Source organism: Pipistrellus kuhlii, unplaced genomic scaffold (assembly GCF_014108245.1).
Source record: "Pipistrellus kuhlii isolate mPipKuh1 unplaced genomic scaffold, mPipKuh1.p scaffold_m20_p_40, whole genome shotgun sequence".
NCBI lineage: Eukaryota > Metazoa > Chordata > Mammalia > Chiroptera > Vespertilionidae > Pipistrellus > Pipistrellus kuhlii.
The window spans coordinates 796826-811675 of NW_023425541.1; the positions used below are offsets into that span (position 1 = coordinate 796826).

The 14850-nt window shown below is 47.0% G+C and overlaps 1 protein-coding gene across 8 annotated transcripts in view; it reads left to right on the plus strand.

The window, feature by feature from the left end:
- Positions 1 to 477: 477 nt before the first annotated feature.
- The window catches only part of STARD8 (StAR related lipid transfer domain containing 8), a 33539-nt gene continuing 19166 nt past the window's right edge, over positions 478 to 14850 (plus strand). For 2 of the 8 annotated variants that reach the window (XM_045571907.1, XM_045571908.1), the window contains exon 1: positions 478 to 696. The gene's annotated coding sequence lies outside the window, so the exon portion shown is untranslated. Of the gene's footprint in view, positions 736 to 14850 lie in introns of all 8 variants that reach the window. The other 6 variants (XM_036411410.2, XM_045571905.1, XM_036411409.2 and 3 more) reach the window with 4 other exon arrangements.

Below are 14850 nucleotides of genomic sequence, written 5' to 3' on the forward strand. Positions count from 1 at the left end.
TGCTGGAGCCTGGCAAGGAGGGATTGGCAACTTCCTGCTCAAACACCCAACGTCCCAGTTTTCTCTTGGTTGCCTCTACTAATCTGATATCTCATGAAAGTTGTGTTTTCTGAACTACTGGTAAATTATCTTCAGCAAGCTGCTGCCCTGCACGTGGAATAAGTACTTAAATCCACCACAAGGTACCAGACACTTACAGACCTCAATAAATATTAGGCTGTGTCCCTGGCCCACTGGCTCCTGCTTCTTCACTTTCAGTCCCTGGCTCTCCGCTAGCGCCCTGACCCCCACCTCCTGCCGCTGGGCCCCCATTGGTGTGACCTGAGGAAGAGGCAGGGGTGAGGGGATTGGAGGAACAGGAAGGCAGAGCCCGCCCACCACAATTTGTACGACTTTCTGAGGAGTCTGGTAGGCCGGACTGCACCCTCATTGGTCGAGGGACCTATACTTGGGCGGGGCGTCCCTACTGCCTTACTCGCTGAAGCTCCCTCCCCACCTGCGAGGAGAGTGGCTTCGGGTTGACAACAGCTAAGCAGCCAAGGCAGCTGCTTCTCTGGCTGGCACCTTTACCCACGCCCGACCCCAGGTTCTGCGCGTGCCCAGGACGGAGCAGTCCCGCCTGCGCTGGATTCCTGCTCGCTGGCACTGGCGACTATGTCTGGGTCTCGGACCTGAGGCGGTGGACGCGGCCTCCTGGTAGGAGTTGGGGCGCGCGCGACCCACGCAGGGGAAGTGAGCAAAGTCACTTTCACCCCCTGAAATTTGGGCTCGGAGTCGCTGAAATTGGGGGGACCTCCTGAGCCTGCTGGCTGCACTTCTCCCAGGGAATACCCACGAGTCGGGTGGTGGAAGACGGCTGCCCACCCGTTATTCCAGGGCTGGCCTGTGGCCATCGCTCTGAGATTTCTGAGGTGATTGGAGCTGGGAGGTTGGGGGTGGGGTGGGGGGGATTCTGTCTCTGAACCCGGTCATGCTGCCTCTCCTACCCTCTCCTCTTTCCTCTGTTTTTGAGGGCATTTCCAGGAAGCCCTTGGTAGGGTGATATCAGCTTTCCCTAGGCTCGTGCCTTCCCTTCTGAGAAACGACCTGGACTTTCCTGGTATTAGGGTAGCTGAAGGGATCAAGCGAAAACCATTGGATAAATTGCATCTTTCAGAGCTCATTTTCCTTATGAAGTTCAAAATGGTTTTGGATTAGAGAAATCCTGAGCCTTTTAGTAGAAGTTTTGGGGATTTCCAAATTAGACAGCCTGGTGTTCTCTTAATTTCTCTCATCTCAAGATTCTTTAAAATTGAGCACTGAATTATGACTCAGAAAACCGGGGTTAAACCACTAATTCATGTGACCTTGGGAAAGTCATGTAACTTGTATGTGCCACAGTGTTTTCAACTGCAATTCAAGTGGTGCACTGGTTAGATTTTTGGGATCTAAAGGGCCAGTCTCTTCTGCCCTGACATTTTGTAACTTGGTGCACGGGTCCAGGATCCTAACAGGTAGGTAAAAAGTTGTCTCTGAGATGCTTGTGGTGAGAGGAGTATGCAGATGGAAAGCTTTATGGTAATTATGTATTAATAGCTAAGCCAGCTAGAAAGCTAGCTGTGGTGGGGAGAGTGAACAGCCTGACTGAAGGTGAAGAAGGGTAGAGCCAACACAGAGCCTCACCCTCACCCCTGCCCCAGAGGTTGGGCTAGAGGGCCCTAGCTTGTCTCCTTCCCATTAGAAACACCCAGGTCTTCAGACCAGAGAAGAGGGTGATGAATCACTCCAGGGCTATTTTCAAACCCTGACTCCTATTGTTGGCCCTGTTCCCATCCCCACTCTAGAGATTGTTGTCCCCATCCACTATCTGTCTTATTGCTTTCTGAATTTCCCCTTCACTTTCATCTTCTTGGGATGGAGGAAGACAATTCTAATCTGGGTATTGAGAAGGCAGGCAGCTCAAGGGCACAGAAGGTGGTGACTGCAGGTGGTTTCTGAGTGGCTGATGGAACAAGTGGGAAGGGTGGGCTGGGATTGATGATGTTGGGAGCAGGGTCCTCTTTCACCTTAAGGGTAAGTCTTTTATATTGCTGGACATTCTGAGATGTTTTTGTTTTGAAGATTTGGCCTTTGTTCAGCTGTGTTCTGGCTTTAGGATTTGAGATTTTTGCTCCCTGGGCCTCTGTAATTAGGGCTAGAAAACACCATGTGGACAGAGTTTGTTTGGTCTCCCCTATTTGCTTTCTTTCTTACCACTCCTTAAGTGGCTCTGGAATAATTATGCTAACCCTCTCTGTGTGTCTGTGGCTCCCCTCCATAATATATAGAGAAAAGGCTGTTGGGAGATGACATCTGGAGGTGTTTAGAGCAAGAAGAGGGGCTGAAGATGTAAAAGGGGCTATGTACCCTGTGTGCGGGTTGAGGATGAGGCTTCCCTGTTAAAGCACAAACCTTTTGAGTTTGAGCAGAGAAGCAAAGAAAGTGGCACACAGATGCCCAAACTTTTACCCTCTCTCTCTTCCTAAAGTTTTAAAATTTAATTCTTAGGGCTACTGAAAAACAGATGACCCCTGGAGCCTAGGTATAGGGATAGTAGCAGTGACAGGAAAGCAAAAAGGTCCCAAGAGAGGAGTGGTTAGAGTCCCTGATCAGGATGCTATTGCAGCTGCTGGAGCTTTCTGTTGCAACCATAAGAAGTTCAGATTCAATGATGGTAAGCTTAACAAAGGCAGGTCTGTGCGTCTACCTTCTGGGGGAAGATGGAATTAGGAGTCTCTGGCCAAAAGAAGGAGTTGCCTCTGACTTGAATAGAATAGGGAGAACTTTTCCCTTGGTTTCTCAGTTTGGGTAGAATGAGTGTCATAACCGGAGTTTTTGGGAGGCTATTATCAAGTAAAATAGAGATTGGTAATCTCAGAGATGCAATGGTTGTAGGAGGGGAAGTGTAAACTCCTCCACCTTGCAACCTTAAATAGAATAGTTGAACATAGGGTTGGGCACACAGTTGTTGTGTCAAGTGTTTATGAAGGTTCTATTCATCTGTGACTTGGGTTCTTGGTGTGTGTGTGTGTGTGTGTGTGTGTGTGTGTGTGTGTGTGTGTGATGGGTGGGGGTGGTCCTGGTAAACTTGAGTCAGTAGGTTGGAAGCCATAGTCTGAAGTGCTATGTTTGTATTCTGAATATCTTCTTGCCCAGCCCTCCACCTTGGGAACTTGCATGTTGACTGTTGCTGTACCTATTACTTCAACTGACAGGCATGAAAGAACTAGATGCTAAGTTCCTTGAGGGTCCAGGTGGTATGCGGCAAAGAACAGGTGATCCAGTCTCTGCCTCTCTGCTTGACCTCTCAGAGTCTTGATTTTCTCCCCACTTTTTTCCACTTCACTAGATTAACTGAGGTTACCCATAACTACCAAGTGTTGCACAAATGATTAAGTCCAGGCTTATTGCTCAGTCTTTTGAAGAACATAGAATGTAACCCCACCTTCAGAGAATCTTACCACCTAGTTTGGAAGTTAGTAGCATAAATAATACATGATATGTCAGGTCTTTACCTTGGAGAGGGCTTTTTAAATTTATTATAAACTAGAGGCCTGGTGCATGGAATTCATACATGGGTGGGGTCCCTAGACCTGGCCAGCGATTAGGGCTGATCAGGTTCCCTGCCTCCCCAGTTCCCTGCCTCCTCCTTCCTTCACTTCCTGTGTCTGCTGCCACTCACCCCCAGTTCCCCACCCCAGCCCAGGGCCCAGTCCTGATCGGGCGATTGGGACCTGCCAGCTGGGGTTGGGGGGTACCAGGAGGTTGGCTGGCAGGCCCCATTAGCGATTGGGGCAGGTGGGCTGTGGACAACTCCTGGTGGAGCATCTGCCCCTTGAAGGTTGTGTGTGTGTGTGTGTGTGTGTGTGTATATATATATATATATATATATATATATATATATATATATATATTAATTTCAAACAAACATAAAAGCAGAGATGGTTGTTAGTGTACTAAAACCCCATGTACTCATCACCCAACTTCAATAACCATTAGCCTGTGGCAAATCCTGCCCTAATTACACCTCCATCTTTCTTGTTATTTTAAAATGAATCCTGGACGCCTTCTCAATTTATCCATAAAAAGTTCAATATGTATCTCTAAAAGAAAAGGACTCAGAAAATACAGTTATGGTACCGCTATCACAACAAAAAGTCTCTTAATCCACCATGTATCCTGGCAGTTTTCATATTTCCAGTTGTTTAGGAAGACATTTTGCCCTGGGAGGCCTGACCAGGGAGCGAGTGCCTTTGATTAAGGGAAAGGTGACTGACAGAGGCAGTGATATTTGAGCTGAACCTTGGAAGAGAGGCTCAGGAAAAGATCGAGCTGGAGGGATTATGGAGTGCTAGTCCTCATTTTACAGTGTATCCTTCCTGTCTCTGGGGCTCTAGCTCTGAGGCTTGTGGAGGCTTTTTGTGGAACCTCTGTACCACAAATGAGAGTTTTCACTCTCTCCCTTGCCTTCCCAGTTCCAGGCCATCATGAAGCTCAAGGTCAGCAGGCCTGGGAGAATTCCTGGGAAACTGCTCTCCTCCCAGCACCTCCCCTGTGCCTGGCCCATGAGGCCAGTTTGGAGCAAAACAGGATGCATTCAGGATGAGCGCCTTTCCCAACTTGTCATCTAATCACCATGGCCCAGCTTGGAGCTTCCTCTCTCATTCATGATAAAACCCCTCACTGTCTCATTTTTCCCTCCCACCCAGCAAGGGTGTGCTGACTTCCTCCATATCCGGGCCAGCCCTCCACCCTCATATGGGGCCTCTCATCCAAGCCTCTCTTTCCACTGCCCCAAAGCATGCTGTGAGAGGGACTGAAAGATCCCACAAGTGCTCTCCTTGTTTGCAGCCTCCTGCTCTTGGGCTGTCCTTGGGAAAGGAGTGGCTCCTTTCCAACAATCCTGGGGTCCTGCCACTGCTTGGTTAATGATTGAGCCACATAATAACCACCTTGGAAAATCACCTCTTGGGGATGGCCATTAACCAATTCCTTGTCCACCCTTCGCCTTAAAGGGACACTATCCTGAACCCTCACTTTCCCCCAAGGGAGCTTTAACAACAAACATTCAGCCAGTGGGAACTTCTGGGGCTAATTAAACTTCTGCCCCACTGTCTACACTTGGGCAAACAGAAGTAGTAATTCACATTGCATCAAGGACACACATTCAGCTTAGGTGATAAGGGAATTGAGTTGATAGGGATTCAGATGGGTGGTGGGGTAAGGTTTTTTTGTTTTGTTTGTTTTTTGGACATCAGAGTTAGAGAGGGTAAGGGTGTTTCTAGGAGCAGTTGACACCCTGTTCTCAGTTTAAAAGTCTAAAAGGCAAGAAGGATCTACCTTACTTGGGGTGAGGTGGGGCCATATGTGTGTCTGTTTTCATCACAGCTGTGGGTCCTTACACACCAGGCTGGAAGTAATGCTGCCAGCCACACTGCTGTGGTCAGGCTAGAACAGGAGGTCTTCCTCAGAGAACCTGTATCTTGACAAGCAGCAAAAGTTGGGAAGGATCAAGCTATGTCCCAGGTTCATTTTAGAAAGCTCTAGACCAGGGGTAGGGAACCATTTTTCTGCCAAGGGCCATTTGGATATTTATAACATCATTTGAGGGTCATACAAAATTATCAACTTAAAAATTAGCCTACTACCTATATTTGGTCAAATATTTAATTAACTTACCCCTAATGCCTTGGCTGGGCCAGACCAAATGATTTCATGGGCTGGCCCATGAGCAGGACATTCCCTATCCCTGCTCTAGACCACAAGCCATTTACTGCAGTTTCAGTGAGAAGAAAAGGAATCAGCATTTTGTGAACCCTGCAGGCCTCACCATAGAATCAGGAAACCTGGCTTCTAGGTGTGCATCTCCATAGCTACCTCTCCATCATTGACTTTAGAGAAGACTTTTGCTTTCCCTGAGCCTTAGTGTCTACTAGTACATCTTTAAAATGGGAAGGACAGGTGGCATAGACTTAGTGGTCTCTCAGGCTCCCTTTGAGCTATAAAAGTATGTGTTCCTGGTCAGTACACTTTTCTTATCCACAGGCAAAGGTGAGTTGGTTTCAAATTCTGCCAGGTACAGCCACTAAATATCCTCAAATGGTTGCTAGTTTGGGCTTGCTGAGTCTCATGCTGCCACAGCTTGGGTTTTCCTTGAGCATGGACTTTCTTGCAGTTTGAGCTCTAGCCCCTCCCCATGTTTGTGTCTGTCCTAGCTGGCCACCCTCTGACCCATTCAGCTATAAGTTAATGAGTGACCTGCTTGCTCTGGGTAGTACCAGCCCAAGGTGCTGCTGGGATCCCAGGATTTTGTGGGAACCGGCTGAGGGGTTAGTGAGCTCCAGTCACCTTTACGCTTTCTTCTATGGTGCTCCAGAGGTAGAACACAGAAGTTACTTTAGAGGGCACTCTCCTGAAGCTGGGGTCTCCCTACCAAGTACTTGTGCAGTTCCTGTTCACCCGTCTTCAGTACCTAGTAATGAAATGTTTCAAGGCAGTTGCTTTCATCCATGGAATGTCCAAAAGATTTCTTTTATGCTGAACTGAACTCTGTCTTCCTGTGACTTCTACCCCTGGGCCCTGGCTCTGCTCTCTGAGTCCACCTAGACCCTGTCTGCTCTCTTTGACTTTCAGAGTTCCGAGGAAAGAATCCTAGTCAACCTGTGTCTTCTCCAGGCCAAACACCCTCAGCTCTTACACGTGCTCCTCCAGGGACCTGGGACCAGTCCCCCTCCCAGCCTCATTACTGTCCTCTGCACATGCTACTGTTTGTGGACCTTGGGGTGGGAAATGGGGCCTTAGAAGTGCCTCACTCTCCTCTTTATTTCTAGCCTGCATTTTTCCAGAAGAGTTCTGTATGATTTTTTCCTGAACTACAGAATCTTGGGTCTAGGCACCTCCTACAGCTCTCTCTGATTTGTTCATCATTCAGGTCCAGCCAATTCCAATGACTGGGAATCCCTTCAGGGGTACAGTCACCTTCTCATGCCCCCATAGCAGAGGGAAGTCCTGGTGTGAAGAGGTGCCCACCTTGATGAGTTGACTGCAGTGTACTTATTATGTGAGGGCTGCCAGTGTATACTGCTTTCCTGCCACTTGCTTTTGTCTCTTGAGCTGGTGGGGGTGGGAAAAAAGAGTTATTTTAAGGAGCACTGAAGACAGAAATGAGTATGAGCCATGCCCACAGGGGAGCCTAAAAGGGTGAATCAGGCAGGTAGAAACACCAACTCAGCTATTTCTCTTCTAGCAGAGAGCATAAATGACAATGATGGATTCTCCCATGTCTTTAATGTTTCCAAGGCACTTTCACTTACATGATCCTATTCTATTCTCAGAGAAGCCCAGTAAGATAGACAGTGTGATCTCCCTAGGGTGACCCTGGATGTTCTCTACCTGAAATCCAGGAAGGGGGAAGGGCATAGTCTTCAGGAAGGGAGGACTTGGAACCCAGGTCTCTTGACACTTAGTCTTCCTTGTTTTTCTCAAACCACAACCCACAGCAAAGGCAGCTGGGGCTGACTCTGCAGCTTCCCCACCACAGCAGAACCTCTGTCCAGGCTGCAACTCTGTTACCATGGTTGAGAGAGCCACTTCCAGGGGAGGTGACTGAGGATTTCCTGTTCTTTATCTGGTCTGGGTGGTGTGAAGTGTGATATAGGCACTAGCAGCCAGTTTTTTCTTTTTGATCAAGGCTGGGGAAGGAGTAGGAAGCTTGGAAAGCCCTTGTCCCAGACATCTGGCTTGAGTGGCCCCCACCTGAGTAGGACCTTCTAAATGGGAGAAACAAAGAGGAGCATGTGGGAAAGGATTCGGAATGGAGCCAAAGCAAATACATTGAGTTGTACACATGACCTCTGGGTCACGAGAGTGTTGTGGTAAAGAGTGGGTACAACGGTATATGCAACACTGTGTGACATTGGGCAAATTACTTAATGCTTGTGAGCTTCCATTTTGTGAGCTATAACATGGGGATATGTACCTACCTCATGGGGTTGTTCAGTATCAAAGCCAATAGTAAAACAGAATTATTATTGTTGTTTAGTACTACTTTCTGCCACATCAGTTTGCTGTGTTTCTCTTAAATTGGGATGTCCAGTGCTCAAACCTGCCACCTCCTGGGTATTGGCTCTGAACTTTTCTGTCACTTCAGATTCCACCTAGAAAAGCTCTCCCTGGTCATGTTCACCTAAAGGGCTCCCTTCCTCTTGTCTCTTTCACTGGCATTGTGACACTGTATCAGGCTGTAGTCCCAATATGAACACCAATAACAATAGTGAACTCTTCTAGATTCTTGACACATTGGAAGTTACTTAGCTCCCATGACAAAGCTATAAGGTAGATGCTGCTCTTATTATCCCCATTTTACACATGAGGAAACTGAGACAAAGAGAAATGAAATGAAGAACTTGTCCAAGGTTACACAAGTAGGGAGTGATGGAGCTGGGATCAGGACCCAGGCAGACTGACCCCACCATCCACACCCTAGCGACTATGCCATACCTCTTTTCTCCTTTTCCCAAATGCCTGGCCAGGAGGCAAGAGCCGAGATGGAGTCTTTCTTCTGCCCCTGACTACTTAACTAGCGATCACTCACTCCTACCCACCAGCGATCAGTCACTCCTAGGCAGAGAGACCCCAGATCTTTGCCTGCCACTCTCCCCAGGTGGATGGATGGACAAGAAAGAAAACTCGAAGGGCTGCATTTGATGCAGAACTGTATTAAGGTGAGAGAGGGTGTGCAGGAGGGAAATGGGGGATGGTTCTGACAGCAGTAGCAGGGTCAATAGATTAGTACCCTCCAGCACTAGCGGGTAGAGAGCATGGTGCTGGGTGGCACCAGGGAAGAAGAGGCATTTTAATTAGCTTCCTTGATAACCAGGTTGAATTATTTAGAAGGTATGGGTGGTGGTAAGAGATAAGCAAGAGTTTAGCTGGATTATTTTTTAATACCATCATCTAGTATGGCCCATGCTAGAATTGGCTATGTGGGTTGGGGATGGCTTTTGTGCAAAATCTGCAGCCCTCCCCACAATGTTTCCACCTCAGGGCCCTTGGGTGCTGTATGCTTCAGACTGTACCACTTGCCAGCTCCATTGCTTTTGTGCTCATTCTTTGTTATCTTGTATCCAAATAAGTTTCAGCTGGAAAGGACATCCCATCTTAACCTCTGGCTCCTTGAGAAGGATGGGCCTGATAGCAGCTCTGGCCAAGTACTCCAGGAGAGTTTGGCTTTTTTCCACCCCAGGTTCCAGATCTTGGTGCCAACATAGGGCCTGGAAACAAGTAGGTGCTCAGGTAATATTAATTGAGTAAATGCACAGCCAAAGGGGAATAGATTTAAGGGGAGATCCTAGGGAAGCTGACATGATAACAGATTGAAAGGAGGGCACTGAGCATTTAGGTGGGTTCCTGGACCCATCTGTAGTCCAATAAAAGCCTTTCATAGTTTCAATTTCCCCACTTGTGCAGTAGGCCTGCTTTGGACAGGGCTGTTGTAGGGACCAAATAAGTTGTGGGATGATCAACTGCTTTCTCCTCTGATGGGAATTTATTTCAGGCTAAGGAGTCATACTGTAAAAATCCTGGTACATATTTTTTGTGTCTATGGCTTAGGCCATTTTTCCTATTTAATGAGGATTCTAACTTGGTGGCTCTGACTCTGGAGCCAGACTGCCTATATTTGATCTTGCTTCACCACTTCTTAGCTGCCGATCTTGGACAAGTAATTGTTATCTTTGGACCTCAGTTTTCTCATCTGTCAAATAGATTATCAGAGCGCTTATCTCACAGGGTGGTCATGAAGATTCAATTATATAAACCATAAAAAAAGTAGCTAAAGAAATGCCTTGGAGATAATGCTGTTATTCTCTCATTTTATACTTGCAAAAAACTCGTGTTGTTGGTACTATGATGATATCACAATTTTACAGATGAGTACACTGAGGCATGAGAAGTTAAGTCTTGCCCAATACAATTTGGCATATAATAAGTATTCAATTAATATTAGTGTCTATTATTAATTATATATAATTACATTCAGTGTCATAAATATTGTTATCAATAATAAGTGCAGGTATAGCTAAGAAGTAGCAAAGGCAGGACAAAAAGTCATATCTTCAGATTGCTAGCCTATTATTCTTCCCACTATACCCCCAAACCTCTATATTCTTAGGTCTTAGGTAGCCTTAAAAAAAAATAAAAAAAATATATATATATATAATTGATTTCAGAGAGAAAGGGAGATGGAGAGAGAGATAGAAACATCAACAATGAGAGAGAATCATTGATCGCCTGCCTCCTGCACACCCCATACTGGGAACCGAGCCGACAACCTGGGCATGTACCCTTGATGGGGGTTGAACTTGGGACCTTTAGTCCGCAGACTGAAGCTCCATCCACCAAGTCAAACTTGCTAGGGCTCTTAGGTAGCCTATTGGCCACCACTTGGAGTTCTGTTTCCCTTCACCCCACTATGGTCTGAGCTTGAATGTTGTCACCCCTGCCCCCAAGCCTCTAGGCCCTTGCCCTCTCCTTGTGTTCAGCATCATAGCACTCATTTTATTTGGCCACAGGGTTCAGGGGAAGGGTTGTGTCCATTGCTTTCAGAGAGAGAATAGGCCTGGGATGAGGAGGCTAAGCCCGTTTCCTTTGTGTCAGAAACAGTTTTCTTTGGATCTCAGGGTGGGGACAGGCTCCTTCAAGGCATTTCCTGTCCGGGAGTTTATATTTGGTTTCAGAAAAAGGAAAGGGAAGTAGGCAAGGCAGTGGGATGGAGAAGTGGTGGCACAGGGTCAAAACGGGTGCGCAACAAGACTGCAGGCCAAGAGAGGGAAGCAGGAGGTGGTGCATGTCCCTTCTCTCAAGTGAGCTTAAATGTCCTACCGAAGCTTGGGATGGGAAAGCTCAGTGCTCTTTGAGGCCATAATGTCCCCACCCTCAGGAACAGTTTTGGGGCCTTGGTTCCTGGCCCTGTGGTTACTGCCATGGGGCAAGGTTCTGCCAGTCACCCAGTGAGCCGAGTTGCAGATGTGTGCTTAGTTCTGTGTTCTTGCTGTGTGGATACCAGAGAAGAGGGTGGAGTCAGAGGCCCACACACCCTGTTTAGTTGGGAAGCAGAATTTCCTGTCTAGATGTTGCCAGAACATTCAGTAGCCCTTACCACACTGCAGTCGGCATTCTGAGACCAATAGAACCCAGAGGAATTGAGCTTTGGTTGAGTCAGAGAGACAGACTCTTGTGCTTTTTTTTTATTTTATTTTTTTAAAATATATTTTATTGATTTTTTACAGAGAGGAAAGAAGAGGGATAGAGAGCTAGAAATATCGTTGAGAGAGAAACATCAACCAGCTGTCTCCTGCACACCCTTACCGGGGATGTGCCCTCAACCAATGTACATGTCCTTGACCGGAATTGAACCTGAGGCCTTTCAGTCCACAGACCAATGCTCTATCTACTGAGCCAAACTGTTTTTGGCTGACTCTTGTGCTTTTGAGAAGGTAATATAAATGTGTTGGGGGCCACTTAATTTAATTGAAGCCTTCATGTGAAGGGATGTTTTGCCTCCATCTTGATGAATAATAGGAGTTTCCATATTCAAGCCAGGATGGTCCATAGTGTGGAGAACTTCAAGTGCTAGGTAGAAAGTAGTCTGATATATCCATCCTGGGCTGTGGACTGTGGGGAACCTGTTAGATTGCAGAATAGAAGAGTGGCCAGGTCAGAAATGGACTCTTGGAAGAAGAAGATGGCAGGATGATCTGTTGAAAGGAGAGGCTGGAGCCTAGGAACTTGGAGGACTGATATAATCCAGGCATGAGAACCTAGAGCACCCTTGGATGTGAAAAACTGACCATTTGATGGAAAAGTTGACAGAACTTGGTGACAAAATTCATGAGCAGAAAGAGAACAGATCAGGATGACTGGGCATTTAAGCCTAGATATTTGGTGCCTTTGGAAGCAGGAAATCAGAAGAGCTGGCTTAGGAGGGAAAGACAAATTTAGTCTTGGTCCCCAACAAGGACTCTCACTTGATTCTCCCAAAAGAGAATGTGCAGGGGGAGGACATCTCTGCACACTGAGCCAGCCACTACCAATCATATCTACCACTGCTCCAGGTCTAGATTTTGGTGAATGGTCATTTTTAGATGCGGAAACTGAGGCTTAGACAAAGATAGTAGCTTTCCCAAGGTTACCCAAGAAGTTCTTAGTGGAACTAAAACCAGAATCTAGTTCTCTTGACCTTCAATCCAATAGTCTTCCATACCACAGTGGAGAACAGGTCTAATATCTGCCCCAGACTGGTTAGGTTGACATCTCTTGTCTCCAGGTTGGGGACTGAAAGTGACAGAATAGTGCATGGCTTATTAAAAAACCTGTTTTTCCTTGTCACCATGACCTTGTCAGAATACCTGGGACTGTGTTGGGAGAAGGATCCCCTGGGGGCAAGAAAGCTAATGGAGAGACTGCTGCAGGACAGGTGGCAGTTTTGACCTTCACTGTCACAGGAAAGCCCTGGGTCAGGCAGGAATTTCAGCTGTCTGCTTTGGCCCTGCTGTATCTAGTGCTAGCCTAGGTGACCACAGGCCTGGCTGACTCTAGACCCAGATTTTCAAGCAGCTCCAGCAAGCCAGAGGTCTGTTTTAGCTACAGGGCTCTTGTTACCCTCCCTTATGACCCTCTCTACAGGTGCACATAGAGCTCAGGCCACAGCTTCATGGGGGGCACAATTGATGGTTCCTTATGTAACTTCCATAATTATAAAAACTTCAAACTAGAACTGCTACCTCTCCCTTGCTAACCCTGCAAGGTGCCCATAGTGTCCAAAGACAGGGGATCTCCAATGAATATTGAGTCCATTCTTTGCCTCACCTCACAGGCCATTCCCAAGGTGGAGTTGAGCTGCCTGGAGGTGCTTAGGTCCCCAGGTAAGGTCTCATACTTCAGGTTTGGAAATAAACATTTTTTGATTGCAGGTATGTCTTGTGCATTGTAGAATTTTAGTAACAACCATGTCCTCTACTCACTAGATGCTAGTTGCATCCCTCCCCAGTTGTGATGATAAAAAATATCTTCAGATGTTGCCAAAGGTCCCTGGGGGTAATTGTCTTTAGTTGGAGAATCTCTGTGGCCTTGTAGCCTTGGCCATGAAGTGTTGAGGATAGAGGGATGTTAGAATGGAGAGGCACACATGTGAACCTGCCACTGGCTGGCAAGAAGATTCAGTGGCTTCCTTTAATTGCTATCCAGTCCCACATTACTGTACCCTTTTGAGCCTTTTGACACATTGGTGCCTCAGTTGTGACAGGGATACTCTGAAGGGTTGTTTGTGAGGCCCCAGGAGCTGGCATCTAGCTGTAGCTCCATCTGAGATGGGGTCGGCATCTGAACAGGTGTAGTAGGACCCCCAAGTTCTGCCCATCAACCCAACAAGCTGGAGGCCAGGCATTGTCTAGCACTACCAAGCTAGGCCCCTTGAAATACAGCAGCCCTTGATGTGGTGCTCCTCCTGTGAGGTTTGAAATATGGGATGAGATCTATTTTGGTCTTGTCTCCCTTTCTCCCTCCGTCTCCCTCCCTTGTAAGAATCTATTAGAGTTGTGATTCTACTTAAGAGCAGTAGAAGCAGAGAGAGACAAGAATGTACCCAATCTTCCATGGACAGGGTATTGCAGATCACTCTGAATGTGTTTTCCAGGATTGGAAGGGAAAGTCTTGGCAGTCTTGGAATCCATGACAGCTTTTAGCATAGGCCCTTTTGAAGGATGCTTTCCTTTGGTCCCCTAAAGAGAGAAGTGGCATAGCCAAGTTGCAGTATCTCTTCTAGGGTCACTGCCATCCTAGAGGGCCCCTTGTGCAAATTCAAATGGAAGCACCATCCAAGGCTTGAGGATGAGTGGGCATGCTGCTTGTGGCCTAGGTCCCCTAATGTATCCTTATGAGAGGGTGAAAGGGGCTAGTCACACACACTTGGGGACAAGTGAATGGAAGCCCTTGGCCAAAAATCCAGCATCTCCTTAAGTAGGTCCCTCTCTAGGAGTGGGGTTGGGCAAAGGAAACAGACCTTGCATCAACCAATAGAAATGATATGGAAAGATACTTTTCAGGACCTAGCAATTGCCAGGTGCAACATCAGGGCCTGGAGTGGTAGGCAACCCCTCTGCCTATCTTGGGTACCAGCTTGGCCTCACAGAGCCCACCTTGAGAACTTGGGTTTTCACATAGATGTTGGCAATACTGGCTTTTCTTCAGCCCTTTAGAATACTGGCTTTCCTCCTGCACTCACTGAAGGTGGGAGAGGCCATGCTGATAACAGATTTTGTTTTGGAGATAGTCATCCTGCCATATGGGCTATGGAGGAGTTACCTTTCCTGATAAGAAGCTAAGTACTGTAAAGGAAACCAACACATTGGTTAGAAGATGCCTTATGAAGCAGGTCAGCTGTTTGAATAGATTACCTTCACAAACACCCACAGACCTACCAGCTCCTGTTCTACCATATACCTTCACATTACTACTTATTGCTCTCTCCTGCTCCTATACTCAGCACTAGAGAGAATAAGAGCCAGTAATTAGAATTGCCTGAGCATGGCCTCTGACTAGAATCTTTCCAGAGACCTATTCTATAGCTTTTTAGCTGGTCACATCTGTTTAGGGTAGTAGTTCTCTATCTTGGTTGCACTTTAGAATCACCTGCAGAGCTCTCAAAAAATAAACAAAACCTGTTCTCAGAGATCCTAATTTATTTGGCCATAACTGGTGCTCAGGCAACTGGCATTTAAAAATCTCACCAGATTAGTATGACTGGAGTGGCTCAGTTGGGTCAAGTATTGTCCT